The 17,085-nt window shown below is 39.4% G+C and overlaps 1 pseudogene; it reads left to right on the forward strand.

Annotated features, from left to right (window-relative positions):
• Positions 1-9,895, forward strand: part of LOC148024558 (uncharacterized) — a 40,736-nt pseudogene extending 30,841 nt beyond the window's left edge.
• The last annotated feature ends 7,190 nt before the right edge of the window (positions 9,896-17,085 follow it).

The raw sequence follows: 17,085 nt of genomic DNA on the forward strand, positions 1-17,085 counted from the left end.
TAACACAATCATGGGTGTAGTATACATCTTCACAACCTTGAATATCAACATTTCTTAATCCAAAAAAGGAAAGGCGGATAGCCTCAATATATTGCAATGGTTGTATTCTTGTTATAATTCAAAAAAAAAAAGAGAAGAAGGAGAAGGAAAAGAAAAACAAAAGAAAAGAAGAGAAAAGAAAGAAAAAACACTCATAATCACATCACAACACCTAAGGGTAGGGTCCTCAAATTAGGTGCGTCCAGTGACCTTGGTCGGCTGGCTCCATCCCTAGTCCCCTAGCCCTTTACACATCCCCCCACAATCGTTTAGGGCACATCAAGGGCAGGACATACTACCTAGGGAGCTTGTCTCGCCTATGGTTAGACTTGTCACCCTGACCCATTTGTACGATTCCTTGTTTGCACTCCACCTCAGCACCATTGCAATCGCTCGTGGTAAGCAATGCACAAACAGCCATGGAAAGTACCCTGCACTCGTCAAGCAGTATAAGTAGTGACCAGCTACCAAAAGCAAGGTGTCGATGGGCTCAATTACGCTCCATTGTACTGTCACAATACAAATAAAGTCTCAATGCCTTCATGTGTACTATTCCTCAACAATCATAACTTTGTCCACCAAACTCAACCCTTGCTTCATCCACACATTGCTATGAGGAACTGAACCAGTGGTCTTCTAACTACATAATATCTAAGTATGCACGTGTACTCACATAATATTTGCGCCACAATATATACACAGTTTGGGTCCTCAAGTGCAAGACAATACTCTCAGCTTACTTAGAGTTCCACTTGTCTCGCAAACTAATCAAACTATATCTTGTGCACGATGAAAAGACTAGCAATATCCCCAAGGAGAGACCACATATGTGAGGTTTTTAATCACAGGTACTGGAGACTCCATCAAATGCATCATCAGCTCTTCATTATTAGTCAATTCTAACCTCTTGATCATTCCCATCATGCAAACCCACCAAAGAGTCATCCTATGTAGAATCCCCACAAACCATCACCTGTGCCAGTCCCCAGCACAATTCTCAACAACAAACAGCCCTACCCCCAACTCCAACAACCCGACCACTAGCCACCCATGTCAATAACGTAGCCCCAACGACCTTCATCCGCCCCACCACAAGAACTCCTCCAAGGCAACCAAAGATATCCTTGCCACCCACGTCTTCCGTGCATGCCAAAGTTTGCTACCTAGGACGGTGAGTGCCATGGGATTGGCACTTATCTAAGAGGGGGTAATGTTAACCCACAAACGAACAAGATGGAAAAGCCAAAAAGTCTAAAGCAGAAGACAAGGCCAAGGCAAAAGTGAAATAGAAGACAAAGGCGTGCCAAGAAGAATTTGGAAACACAAGAAGTGTAGATGATGCCAGGAGGCATATTCCACGGTGGATTCCATGCCATGGTAGATTCCGTGAGGTTTTATGGTGGATTCCGTAAACTTTGATGACCGAGGCTCATACACAAAGTGGATTCTTTGTGCGAGAAGTTGATTGGGACGCCTGTCATTTTCGGGCGTTTCATTAATTTAGTGTGTACATGGGTGATTCCATAGCGGGTGATTCCGCAAAATACATATTAAATTAATAAACGTTTATGAGTTTAGAGTGCGCACTCGTAATAAATTAAGGTTAGGATTTATTTCTAACCAGTTGATTTATTTATGTAGCTGAAGACTGCTAGGTATTCACTTTTGTCGGTTTAATTGTATTATTTTACTAACGATTATGAATACTTCAGTTGATGTGTAGAGATAGCAGCAGTGGTGGAGGAAAGCATTGGAGTCTAGCGAGTATTCGACCTATGGATTATATTTTGATAGACGCCACGCCTATATTTTGTCATGTCTATTGAGGCATCGATTATTTATTATTATTTTGTATGCGCCTATGCGCACGGATATGTTATTTCTATTTGGACATTGTGTTGGGCGTGCCAGACTCTATGGACACCGTCCATTAGCTTTATCTCCTATTCTTGTAAAAGCAAACTCAAAAGCTAAAAGCTTGTCATATTTTTGTAAATTGGGCTATTATTGAGCATGAAGATGGAAATATACATAAAATACATGCTTTGTGAAGCTCTCACACAAGGCATGGGGGGAGATTGAACCCAATTGGTCTCTTGCTCTTGTCGTTCATGCTTTTTACATTGTAATTTGTGCAAAAAGATAGAGTTCATTGTTCTTGGGGGCCTTCCGAGATTCACTACGTGAGCATATAACGACCGATCTGCACACCAGCGGTATCAGAGCGGAGTTGAGATCAAGAGCCTCCAATCGCTACCCATCTCGTGCGAAGGCGGAGCTCCTGGAACGATCGGGCTCTACGGTCAATCTTGTAGCGAACCGTCGATACAGGCAGACTTCTGGCGATCAAGAAGCCCTGTTTCTGTTATCAGATCGCGAAGGACCAGGCAATACAGGCGGAGGACCACTCTCTCATCTCCATCATCAAGTCGTCAAACAGAGAGAGATAAGTGATAAATACCAAAATTTAATATTTCAAATCTTCAACCATTAAAGCTTGAGAAGTTTAGTTAAGCTTTAAAGAAGCTTCAAAGCTTCAATTTATCATCGTGGTATATCAGGATCTGCCCGCGTTTTTCGCCGCCTGAGAAAAACGGCCCCTCCACGAAATTAGACGATTAAGCTTTTTCAAGCTTAATCCATTAAGCCAAGCTAAACTACTCAAGTCAGACAAGACAAGTCATCTCCTGCAAGTCATCAAACTCCAGGTCCCGCGCCTCAGAGATCAAATTCTGCAAGTCAACTGTGATCAAGTTCTGTAAGTTCACTAAGTCGACTAAGCTCTGCAAGTCTGCAACTCTGTAAGTCACCTAAGTCTGCAACTCTGCAAGTTAGACTAGTCAACTGGAGTCAGAACTGACTTGTGCTCAAAACTCCTAGAAGGGCTATTCCTGTGCAAAAACTCCGAACTGCAAAGTTGTTCGTTGGAAGGTATTCTACCCATACGCAGGTTTGCTGAAGTATTTTCAGCATACGAAGAAGGAAAAATCGCAGATTTTCTGAAGATTGAGAAAGAAATACCCAAAAATACATAAGCCTTGTAACCCCGAATTTGAGCTACGCTCATCCCGCTAACCTGATTTTGAGTGAGAAAGGTCTTTTGAGTTTTACAGGATGACGGAACCACATATGGATGATCCTATGGCTGAAGACGACCTACCTGAGCCTACGATGGAGCAAAAGCTGGACTTAATCATAATGCAATTGGAAGAAGAACGAAAGGCTAGGCAAGCATTGCAAGCGCAATTGGCAAAATTACAAAGAGCGTCTACCGACAAAGAAGAACCTCAAGCTGAAGATTTGATTTGACGTACCATCGACACCACTCTTGAAGCTCAAACCATTCGCAAGGAATCAAAGATAAGTAAACGAAGTTTCAAATTTCGTACTTTCAATGGCATACGAGAAGGAAAGACTGTTTTATCATTCATTAGCCAGTTTGATGACTATTTCCATGAGGAAACCTATCCAGAAAAAGATAAAATCAAGTGTGTTACTAATCATTTGGTAGACTGAGCATCACTTTGGTGGACTGTAGTACGCAAGAGCATAGAATGTCCTGCTACTTGGGAAGATTTCAAGAAGAAGTTCATGTAGAATTTCCTTCCACCGCAATTTCATGAGAAGGCTATCAAGCAATGGGATCTACTCCAGCAATGGGATCGTGAGCCTATTCCTCAGTATACATAGCGTTTTTGGAATGCACTCCTATAGCTACGCATGCTTGAAGACGTACCAGAGACGACACATAAGCGAAAGTATATGTCTGGACTTCTTGGACATTACTACGCTGAAGTGAACATGTTCAAGCCTGCTACCCTTGAAGACGTCATTTCCTTAGCTCACGACACTGAAGATAAGCTACAAGGTAGAGACATACGATCACAGCAACTCCAAGCCAATGGTAATTATGGATCTAAACAATTCAATTTCAATTTTAGAAGATTTAATCCAGGTCGTTTCTCTTCATCATCTTTCCGCAAGAATTGGGCTAAACCACCTGCATTACCATCCAATGTCAATCCACATCCTAAGCCTATTCCACAGCCAAATCCAAATGTACCTAGACTTCCCGCCATTGCAAATAATGTAACCAAAGCCAAGCCAATAGTATGCTATAAATGCCACCAGCGTGGACATCTCGCAGCAAATTGTCATTCAAAGAAGCCATCAGTTCATATCAACTATCTTGGAGCCATGGACGAAGACGAACATGAAGATATGCCTGATTTCACTGAAGATGAGGATGACACTAGTACTACACCTTCGGATACTTTACCAGGTATGCCTACTCCACATTCATTATTGACTATGAAATGTTTGGTGCATGGAAAGGAAAAGACTATTTTGCATGATGACGGTAGTACTCATGATTTTATTTCAGCAAAATTGGTAAAGGAATTGAAATTACAGACTGTACCTACGCATTATCGCATAAAAGCTGCATTTTTGGGCACTAGGTATAATGGTACACAAGAAGTGTAAGACTTAGAGATTCAAATTGGTTCATACACTGAAAGAAGAAATTTCTTAGTTGTTCCATTACAGTCGAGTGACATTATTTTAGGAATGCCTTGGCGACATTAGCATAACCCAGATATAGATTATTCCACACACACAATGAATATTAATTTTTAAGAAAAATCTATTATATTATATGGTATGCATGCATCTAATGTTTTTCCACTGCTTTCGCATACTCAAGCTAAACGTGCATTACGCAATACTAGTAAATCATATCTCATTTGGGTGAATGAATAGCAAGTAAAGGAAAATCATATGCACCTTAGGCATAAGGAATTTTTTGCATATTTTAAGGACTGTTTTGCAGAAGACCTACCACCAGGTTTACCTCCTTCACGTCCAGAAGACCATAAGATAGATTTGATCCCTGGCACACAACCACCTTGCAAAGCACCATATAGGCACAACCAGATAGAGCAAAAAGAAATCCAGAGTCAAGTTGAGGAATTACTAAATAGAGGTTTGATTCGACCTAGCAGTTCTCCATTCAGTGCACCTGTATTGTTAGTCAAGAAAAAGAATAATACCTATCGTATGTGTATTGACTACCGAGCTTTAAATAAGATCACTGTAAAGAATAGGTATCCTATTCCTAGAGTTGATGACCTTATGGACAAACAGCAAGGATATTCTATATTTAGTAAAATTGACCTTAAGTCTGGTTATCATCAGGTGAGGCTAGATAAGTCTGACATATTTAAGACTGCATTCAGAACACAGTTTGGTCATTACAAATTTTTAGTCATGCCATTCGGATTGACTAATGCACCTGCTACCTTTAGTAGAATGATGAACCGTATCTTTTTGAAATATTAGTATTGTGTAATTGTTTTCTTTGATGATATTTTGGTGTTTAGTCAAAATGAGAAAGAACATTATGAGCATTTGTCATTAGTTTTTCAGTTATTGAAAGAAAATCAACTGTATGCAAATCCTGAAAAGAGTGAATTCTTTAAGATAGAAATTGAGTATTTAGGTCATATTGTATCATCTGATGGAATTAAAGTTGATCCTAAGAAAATTGATGCAATATTGAATTGGCCTGTTCCTAAAAACGTGCATGAGTTACGCTCATTCCTTGGTCTTGCTAGTTTCTATAGGAAGTTTGTACGTAATTTTTCATTACTTGCTTTACCATTAACCAAACTTCTGAAGAAAGGAATTGTTTATAAATGGACCAAAAATCAACAGAAATCCTTTGACTTACTAAAACATGCATTAACCAATGCCCCTGTTCTACAGTTGCCTGACTTTAATAGACCATTCTTTCTAGTAGTGACCGATGCTAGTGGATCAGGAATAGGAGCCGTACTTATGCAAGACAATCATCCTATAGCATATTCTAGTTGTAAGCTGAAACCTTTTGAGCTGAAATATTCCACATATGACAAAGAACTATTAGCAGTTATACAAGCATTAAGACAGTGGAAACACTACTTAATGGGTTCAGAATTTATGATAAAGACCGATCAGCAAAGTATTAGACATTTACTTAGCCAACCTCAAATCTCTGACTGCCATATCAAATGGGCTTCCTTCATTCAAAGTTTTCATCCTATCATTCAATACCAACCTGGAAAAGAAAATGTAGTGGCTGATGCATTGAGTAGAAGACCTGCCATTCATAATATTTCTGTCATATCTTTTGATTCTTTGATTGGTATGAAAGATACATATCACCAGGATATTACTTTTCATTCTGATTGGAATAAATTAGTTCAAAATAATTTCATTCGTGTTGATTCATTGTCATATAATGATGGATTTATGTTTTATGAAAAGAGATTGTGTGTTACTATTCCATTTCGATCTTTTGTTTTAAATGAAATTCATTGTCTCCCATATCAAGGTCATAGAGGTATCATATCTACATTACGTATGTTAACTGAAGATTTTTATTGGCCGCATATGGATGCAGATGTATCTAACTTTGTTTCTGAATGTTTGATTTGTTAAAGAGTTAAGAGACATCATGGTAAACAGTATGGATTACTTATGCCTTTGTCTATTCCATCTAAACCTTGGGAACAAATTTCTATGGATTTCATTACTGGTTTACCAAATACTAAATCTAACCATGATATGATTTGGACAGTTGTAGATAGATTTAGTAAACAAGCATATTTCATTCCATGTAAGAAAACTTTAACAGCATCACAAGCAGCACAGTTATTTTTGAAAACTGTTTTTACTAACCATGGATTGCCAAAAGTTATCATTTCAGATCGTGATTCTAGATTTTGTAACAATTTTTGGATTACCCTGTTTGCTAATCTAGGCACAAAGATTGATTTCTCATCTGCATTTCATCCAGAAACTAATGGATAAACAGAAGCCACAAACAGCACCATTTTAGATCTTTTATGTGCATATACTATCTCTAAACCTCAGACATGGGACACTCATTTGCATTTATTACAGTTTGCATATAATAATACACCGCACACATCTACCAAGAAAGCACCGTTTGAAGTCATTTATGGATATAGATTATCTACACCTGTTGCATCTTTGTCTAATAGAATTCAGAGTGCCGATGATATTGCTAATATGCATAACAGTATATTTGATGAAGTTAAAGATATGATTGCTAAAGCCCAGCAATCATGTACCAAACAAGCTAATAAGAAAAGACAAGCCATGAATTTCAAAGTTGATGATTATGTTTGGTTGAGAATAGAAAAACGTAGACTGCAAAGTGTAGATAGACATCCAGTTGTCAAACTAGCTCCTAGATTCTATGGACCATTTAGAATCATTCATAAAATTAATGATAATGCATTCAAGTTAGAATTACCATCTCATTGGAAAATTCAAAACACATTTCACATTAGTTTATTGAGACCATTTAGAGGCCAATTACCTGTCCACCCTGTTTATGAAAACCCACCTTTATTAGAGGAAGAGACTGAAATACTTGAACCAGAAGCTATCATAGACATTGACTTTATGACCACTAGAACTGGCCGAAAGTATTCTAGATATCTAGTTAAATTTAAGAACCATCTTGTAGAGGAAGCACAATGGATGCACGCTAGAGACTTAAATGCTTTTCCCACTCTGTTAGCTCCACATTGAGCTAATAGCAATTGAGGTCAATTACTATCCCACCGCAGGGGTATGATGCCAGGAGGCATATTCCACGGTGGATTCCATGCCATGGTGGATTCCGTGAGGTTTTACGGTGAATTCTGTAAACTTTGATGACCGAGGCTCATACACAAAGTGGATTCTTTGTGCGAGAAGTTGATGGGGACGCCTGTTCTTTTTGGGCGTTTCATTAATTTAGTGTGTACATGGGTGATTCCATAGCGGGTGATTCCGCAAAATACATATTAAATTAATAAACGTTTATGAGTTTAGAGTGCGCACTCGTAATAAATTAAGGTTAGGATTTATTTCTAACCAGTTGATTTATTTATGTAGCTGAAGACTGCTAGGTATTCACTTTTGTCGGTTTAATTGTATTATTTTACTAACGATTGTGAATGCTTCAGTTGATGTGTAGAGATAGCAGCAGTGGCGGAGGAAAGCATTGGAGTCTAGCGAGTATTCGACCTATGGATTATATTTTGATAGGCGCCACGCCTATATTTTGTCATGTCTATTGAGGCATCGATTATTTATTATTATTTTGTATGCGCCTATGCGCACGGATATGTTATTTCTATTTGGACATTGTGTTGGGCGTGCCAGACTCTATGGGCACCGTCCATTAGCTTTATCTCCTATTTTTGTAAAAGCAAACTCAAAAGCTAAAAGCTTGTCATATTTTTGTAAATTGGGCTATTATTGAGCATGAAGATGGAAATATACATAAAATACATACTTTGTGAAGCTCTCACACAAGGCATGGGGGGAGATTGAACCCAATTGGTCTCTTGCTCTTGTCGTTCATGCTTTTTACATTGTAATTTGTACAAAAAGATAGAGTTTATTGTTCTTGGGGACCTTCCGGGATTCACTACGTGAGCATACAGCGACCGATCTGCGCACTAGTAAAAAAGTCTTAAATCAAGGAGAAAGGCGTACGAGAAAAAGCTCAAGTCAATGCTTTTGTATAAAAATGCAGGGTGCACCATGATTTATTTTAAGACTGTCGAGCTCTTACCCATGTAATTTGTAAAGGTAGATGGGCGGAAAGAAGGAAGCAAGGAAAATAAGACAATGGGAAAAAGGGTCTAAGTCACGACCAGCTATGTAAAAAAGGAGATAAGGGGATGACTGTCGCTGGCCCCCTGACCTAGGCGGGTCGACACTGGTCGGCGCTACGGATATGCACGTGCAATGGTCGGTAGTTTGAAATCTTAAATGCTAGCAGCCGCTATCCATTTTGTCAACTGCGTTGCCGAAGCGTTCGGAATTTTCAACGCCGCGACTCCATTTGGTCAACGTTGTTGGCGTAGAGAAATCACAGACGTTAATCCGGAGACCCGATTGTAATAGATGAGCCTCTTGTGATATATAATTAAGCCTAGTTGGCCCTCAAGGAATATCGTCTTGCTGTCATCTCGCAGAAGCTTTGGATATCGCCTTTGTTGCTAATTCTCTTCTGCTGATCACGAAGATCTGCATGATGACTCACCCACCAGGGAGAATGGTCAATGCCGGCCTGCTGATGTTCCTGGTGATCGGCCATCTGGTGCTGCTGATAGGGCTGGCTGTGCCGGCTGCGGAATGTTGTGCCCCACCGGGTCGTGGCTGTGGCCAACGGCCAGGGCGGCGGCGCAGTCCACCTACGCGAGCGCCATTGCCGCCCTCCGCAACAACACCGACCGCGCCATCGGCTACGTCCACACGAGCGCGGCGGGGCCCTGTCACTCGCCGACGTGGAGGTTGAAGTGGACACCAGCTGGTACGTGTTCTACCCAGGCAATATCGACAGAATATTCTTTGATGAGAGGCGGACAACACGGATGATGGTAATCAGGCCTACTAACACGCACTCTACGGCCACGTCAAGGCCAAGAAGGAGGGCGCACTGGTGGTGAAAAATCCGGGGACCAAAACCCTTGAGTCCTACCTCATCGTCAATGGATCCCGCGTCGCCGATGTCATCTGCACCTTCGAGTCCGGCGTCGGCGCCCTCTAGTGGTCGCAGGCCCCCTGGACCGCCCAGTACGACCGCAGCAACTTCTGCGGCCTCTTCTACAACGTCACCGATGCCGACGTGTCAGACTTCGACTACGGCAACATCATCGACCACGCCTACAAGCAGATTACCGCGTGGGTCTACGTCATAGACGACAGCTTGCCCAACCCCTAGGACACCATCCCCACTTACTTCTCCAGTGAAGTCCGCTACATCGTGGAGTTACAATATCTTGGATAGCCACCTATACATATCAAAATAAGATCCGCGTGTAGCCCACCATCCATGTAGTCATTTTCTCTGCTGCACTGATGCTGCTAATCACATTAAACACCAAAACATTTCCAAAAACTACCCAAAACCAGATCCGTAATCCACAATCCGATCGGCCTCATACTCTTACGTGCTTTTTCATTCTCCTTAAAATAGCAAATTTATTCCTCTATCTTGAAGATTTGAGCCTGAATTTGTTTTTTTTAAACTTTATGTATTACGTAATTAGCCACGATTTGTTTTAAAATGCGATGGTAACATACTATCTTGAAGATTTGAGCCTGAATCTATTTTTTAGTACTTTATGTATTGCTTGATTAGCCACAATTTGAGCCTGAATCCGTTTTTTAGTGCTTTATGTATTGCGTAATTAGCCACGATTTGTTTTAAAATGCGATGGTAACATACTATTGTAGATGCCTGTTTCTTTTTTAAGTAGAGCATTGTTCATGGCAATGCATCAAAGCAAAGCCTAGACTAGTAGACAGCTTTAACAAGCCTACCAAAAGGCAACAGAAGTACAAGCTTTCCAAATAAATTTAAGTGCAAGAGCTTTCAAACAATAAACTAGCTACATGTTTTGGTCATCCGGTGGTCCACCCTTATCCCCGAAGAGGGCTATCTTCATACCAAAAGGCTTGCAGGTTGGCAGTCGTCAATTAATTCTTGACTTCCCCCCCACACACAAGTATACCACAATTAATCTCCTTCTCCCTCTTGCATAAAGGGCAAAATGGGGGGATATGAAGTATCTTATACAGAGAACTTCTAAGGGGCAGTTTGGCACTATCAATTTCCATGAAGAGAGAAATGCTTTCTCCAAGAAGTTAAAGTTTGTAGAAACACTCTAGGTGAGGGGCCCTTCCACACTCTACTTTGCTTGCAACACCATAATCTTTTACCCTTTAGGGGCCTCAACATTTTCACATTGTGCACATCTCTCACAACACAATCTAGCCCAAACCTTGAATAAATATAAATCCAAATTCCATACATTGATCCCTTATTTGAAGCCTTTTATATGGATGATTTTAGAGGTCTTGGGGTTCTCCTGGATAGGGGCAATCAAGGATCATATGCATGTAGAGATAGACATGTATTGAATATGATGGAGGGGTCACCCTTCCTATCTCGCAATCCAACCCATTCTATGCCACCTAGAATGGTTGCTCAAGCTTTGACCAGTACATGGACAACCTTGAAATGCTTTGACCGCACAAAATAGGCATTACCAAGATTAAATGTCATCTAATTTCAAGCCATGTCTTAGCCATTTACCTTCCCTAGTGAGAGCTTTGACAATAAAATGCCAAAGCAACTTTGCCCAAGGTTCAGAATCCCCCATCCTTTATGACAACTCTAAATCCAACTTTATTAGACTTCTCCTTCAGAAGTTCAAGCCCCATACCTCCAAGCTCTCTATCTACTATCAAGATATCCCAACTAATCAAGTGTAATGACTTCTTATCTTTATGTGATGAAAGAAACTTCGAGAAACAACTTTTCTACTTTGTCCAACTTAGTTCTTACTAAAGATCAAGACCAAGCCCAAAAAGGTCATTGTTGTCATTAAGGCTAGGTTCAAATTGAGGTGGCAGCACTGCAAAACATGATTAACCTTCTGCCTCCTTGTGTGAATAGTGAGGCTGGAGGCATAGTGTGCTACAAGAAGATAAAGAGAGGTTTTTTCTTAGTGCCAAGGCTCTTCCGAGGGGGAGCGGTTGGTAGAAAGAGGGTGGGTCTAGCGGAAAGAAGAGGAAAGTCTCAACCATTTGGGGGATGCCACATCAAAAGCATGCCCCTTTGATATATCTTTGCTGCCGCTCATCTGAACCCACCCTAAAATAGACTCTAGCATAGTTGCCTTGTCCCTAAGTGGGAGAGGGACCTATTGCTACTAGGCTCACTTCTAGTTTAATGTAGGGCTAGTTAAAGCATTGTCTCATTGAGATCCCAATGGCCAATGGATAGCCAAGGTCAAGGTGAGGTATTTGAAGACCTCCCCATCTTGACAACTTCGGAACCATAATTGAGAAACTAGGGCTAAGGATCCCCCCAATTAAGGACTAATCCTAATTTGCATGAATTAACTTTAGAAATTTAAAGAGTATCAAAATCTTCATACACTTGAAGGAGCCCATCAACTAATTTGTTTTATGCAACCGCCAAACTAGCATTATCATCTATGAAAAATTGGGTAGCAAAGGGACTACCCTCTAACATCAAGAGACCTTTAATGGCTCCTTCCTATATTCTCTTCTCAACCTTCTTCCCTTACCTCATTGACCTTTTGAGAGGAAAGGGAGCTAAGATCAACGGTTGATGTAGACACAAGCACAGGTATGGCTAAAGCATTTCCCCACCATATGCATATACAAAGATCCAAATCCAAAGACCTGAGGATGGCGAGTAGTATAAAGGCCCAAATTATCCTATCATCGGCCTTGTCTAGGTCTATGTTGACCAAAACAATGTCTATCTATAAACTTAGAGCATGGTCCATAGAAAAAAGTAAGTATAATAGCATGAGTTTTGCGACCAGAAAAAACCATATTGGTAAGGATGGATAGTTTTGGCTAGCATGTGCCTCACATGTGCTTCACTCTCAAGGCTAAAGCCTTGGACAAGTCCTTCTAATAGAACCCCCAAATAGTTAGAGGTCTCCACTAGGCTAGCCTACACCTAGTAGTTGTTTTAGGCCCTAATTAAATGAGGCCTTTATTGAAGTCATCCACCTTATAGCCATTCTTCCTTATTCAAATGAGCATACCTACCAAGTCCTAGGCACAAGCATATTCAATTGAGAAGATCTTCTATAGAATAGATTCTTCTTACAAGGAATTACAATAGCAATATTCTCAAAGTGTCTAAGATTCTCTTCATATGAGGTTGTAAATGGGGGGGAAATCCCAACTATAGAAGCTAGATTTTCTTTTAAGACTAAGATTATTCCATGTCTCATCTTTAAGAAATGCCACAGTGCTTTGCCTTGAGCACATTGAAGAAGAAATCGATAGGTCATCCCAAAGAATCTCACACTCACCTCTCAATTGGACCTTGGAACTTGAGGATAAAGTTATTCTTAATGATAAAGGTGTATTTCAATCTCCTAAAGCAATCTGTGCAAGTAAGGATTGCTAGGAAAAGTCATAATGACTCTCAGTGGCTACCAATATAGTCCCTCCTTTGAGCAATAGCCCAAATCCTTCCACCCCATGATTCCTAGAAATTTTAATAATATAATTGTCTCTCCTTCAAGCAACAACTTGAACCCTTGCATGATTCCTAGAAAGTTTGATGACAATAGACATGCAAGAACACACCATTCTATGGGTACAAACAAACTTCTAGTCTTGCAAGAACGAAACATTTAGCCTAAATGATGGCATGCCATTCATAGTTTTTTCTAAGACAATCATCCCAAAGGTACACTAGTGAGGTAACTAGTCTAAGGCCATGATATCCACCAATACCCACATTTATGCTCCATCACTTAGTCACCATGCACTTTGGTTGGCATAGCTTCTATTTGATCCGGCTAGCTCTCCAAGTAGTATCTACATTCTGCTAGGCATAAAAGACCCTAGCATAGTCTTGTCCCATCACGAGTCCCATCAAGGCTAAATCCCATAAGTTATGCATGTGGACCAAATCATCCCAAAGACTTCATTCATCAAGCATCATGTAGGCATCCCCATGTGAATGAGCACCATCCACATGGTTCATGTTCTAATCACCAATTAAAAGTGTACATTAAGCCAATATCAAACCCATAATTATATCCCATTAATCATCTCTAGTTATGTACATGTTGGATCCATAGATAGAGATAAAAGTGAAAGCTTTGTTGCATGTGGTAACATTGATTGCAACACAACTACCATCTCCTAGTAGCTTTCAACCCAAGACAAGGTTGAAATGTACCTTGACCAGAAGCAAGGAGTCTCTCTTACCTCTCTAGCATGTATGCATGACAACAATATTCACTTCATATGATATTTCCTAGATAGCATGTTCATCGAGTTTGATATCTTAAAATGCCTTGCAATAATCCCATAACAAGCTTGCTTCCTCATCTTTGTCCCAATCCCCCTAGCATTCCAGGCCACTATATTGATTTTGGGGGATCCTTTAAATTTGCTAATACCATCCATTCACTTCATTGAGACACTCCACCTCCCCATGAAGAGTAGCGTAAAAGTTGTGGTCAACAAACAAAGTTCTAGTCAGCTTTTTTGAGAGATTTTATTTTGCTACTTTTGGGCTTGATCAAGATTCTCTTTATGCATGGTAACTTCAAAACATGATTCTTATTGCCCTTTATGTTAATCACATTTCTACTCTATTGGAATTGCACTCACTTGTCTAGGATTTACTTATGCCATTTTGGTACTACTTCCCTTTCTCAAGGAGCTCCTCCTTTGACTCTTTGGCTTGCTATTGCGTATCTTTCTTTTCCACCTTGTTGTGTTATTTCTTTTCAGATTTTTACTTTTCTTGGATTTTTAGATTTCTTTGGGAAAATTTTTGCAAAATTACATCTTTCCCAACAATGATTACTAGGCATGAAATGTGAGAAGCAAACTTCCAAAATGAGCTCAAATCCATTTGAGTCCTTAATGGCTCATTACTCCTATCTTTAAAGATGCATGCTTTTTAATCATGATTGAGATTTTCCAAGGGAGACAAGATAGTAGAGATGTGCATAACTTTTCCAAGGGCCTAGATAGCTTACTTATTCATTTCTCCATCTAGCCATATTGGAAAGTCTATAAACAATATCCAAGTAGAACTTTCATGATGTAGAACCCATCAAGGGAAAATGAGTTACATATATATCCATCAAAGTGAGGATCCAATCACACACTAGAAGTTTCATGCTCTAGGACCCATAAAGGAAAAAGGAGTTGTATATGTATCCAACACCGAAGTGAGGATCCAATCGTGTACTATTCTCAACCCAACCCTAATCAGATGCATGCATTTACCATAAACTTAAATTGCACCAATGTATCCTTGCTCTTGAATGTAGCATTAAACCAGGAGATGTCCTCCTTCATCAAGGCTATTCGTGAAGTAGGAAAACATTCTTTCTAAATGTAGATGAGGATATTCTTGTTAGACCCATGTTAGATAGATGGTAGTACACATTTTATATACTCCCTTTCCTATCTCAAAAATAAGCATGCAATAGGCAGCATTGCATTGTAGTTGATTAGTAAGGATCAATTTGTATCATGCCCACTTGTGGAGATTTCACAAACTGCAAATAATCCATGCATAGCTACATTGCCTTGGTTTTGTTTAATAATGGGACATTGACAAAAACTCTTATTCTTTTAAGAGTTCTTACATGAAAAATGAATAGGTGATACAAATTTAGGAAACTTCAAGGCCTAAAATATCTCAAAGAAACTACTCCATTAAGCCCCACCTATATCTCTTCTTGCTACTTCAAGCTATTGATCGTCACTTACTATTTTTAGCAAGTACTTTTTTGGATGTTGTTATTTATGATAGCTTGCAAAATTGATGCTTATAATATGTCTTAATACCCTTGGCCTCTTCCTTTTCACTTCTAAAATTTTTACAATATCTCAAAGAAATTACTCCATTAAGCCCCACCTATATCTCTTCTTGCTACTTCAAGATATTGATCGTCACTTACTATTTTTAGCAAGAACTATTTTGGATGTTGTTATTTATGATAGCTTGCAAAATTGATGCTTCTAAATATGTCCTAATGCCCTTGGCCTCTTTCTTCACACTTCTTAAATTTTTACAAAACTATAATTTTTACTAGCTACTATTTTTTGTAATACCCAAATTAGGTCAACATTTGCCCCCTCTTATAGATGAATGATAGTCCCAAGTTTGCACTCACACTTTCGAAGTATTATGCATTCGTAGATATTTGAGGTTACTTTTTTGCCCTATGAAAAATTGAGAGAGAAAGTGTGATCCAATTTATGAAAAACATTATTGAAAAATATTTACAAAAATATTATTGGAATAAAAATTTGCAATCTATGGGAATGTTTTCCCTTTTGTACCTTGGTACTTTCATTATCTATGATGAACCTCGAATGTCTTGCATACACTTATCACCTTCACTATGTCATTGCCCCTTAGAAACTAAGCTCTCTCAAATGTTCTCTCTTGATTTTCAAATTTTTGTTATGTGAAACTATAAACCACTCTCATTGCAAGTTTGGATCACCTCTTGGTAGCTACAAGTTTAGGGAAACCAATGAAAAATGCATTGAAAGGTTCTTACAAAGGTTTGGCTTGGACAAAGAGGACATCCAAAGCACCCTAGACAATGTGGGGATTAGTAGACAAAGATACACAACTCTTCAAAGTCATGTAAGAGACATTAAAGAATAAAAGGGCAAAGTGATATCTACTTCCAAAGCCATCCTTAGTTCAACAAACAAGATGCAACATCAAGTCTTGGAAGTACTTAGTGAGCCCTTTCACATCATAGATAGTTATCCTGGAAAGAAGGGAGTACTAAAGTACGATAGTTGTAATAAAATATTCTTTGACCTGAGGACTTTGCAAAGAGCTATAATTACATATTAGATCATATAATGGCCAATGGGGTTGTTATTTTTATTATCAAGCTAGATGAAACAAATATTGTAAAGGGCAAGACCATGGAGAGAGTTTCTATCACCATGATGAATAGGGATCTCACCTAGGTAGCGAGGGTGATGAAGGCATGGAGGGCTTAGTGTACTTCAACATACAATCAGAGCAAGATATTTTTTGGTTGGGAGCATTTTGGGTTGACATGAATGATTTTGATATGTTGCACTTGTTGAGAAATCAAATGATGTATGCCCGTAGAGGTTGAATGTATGCCCATAGAGGCTAGATGTATGCCCAAAAGAGGCTGGCCCATAAGTGGCTTTGTATGGAAGATAAGAGGCTCTAGGAAGAGATGTCAAAAATCCCATAAGCATAGTGAGGAAGAGTGGTACTATCCAAAAAGCTATATAAGCATATTACTTCACACACATTTCAAAGCAATGGTACTATCAATTTGAGTCACTCAAGATTGTCTTTATGACTCCAAGCTAATCTATCTTGGAATCTAATTCTCTTGAGTTACAATCTCTCTTTTTGATAATCTATCCTTAAGTTGTCATTTG

This window comes from Lygodium microphyllum, chromosome 15 (genome assembly GCF_053477565.2).
Source record: "Lygodium microphyllum isolate KBCC chromosome 15, Lygodium_microphyllum_v1.1.10, whole genome shotgun sequence".
Lineage (NCBI taxonomy): Eukaryota > Viridiplantae > Streptophyta > Polypodiopsida > Schizaeales > Lygodiaceae > Lygodium > Lygodium microphyllum.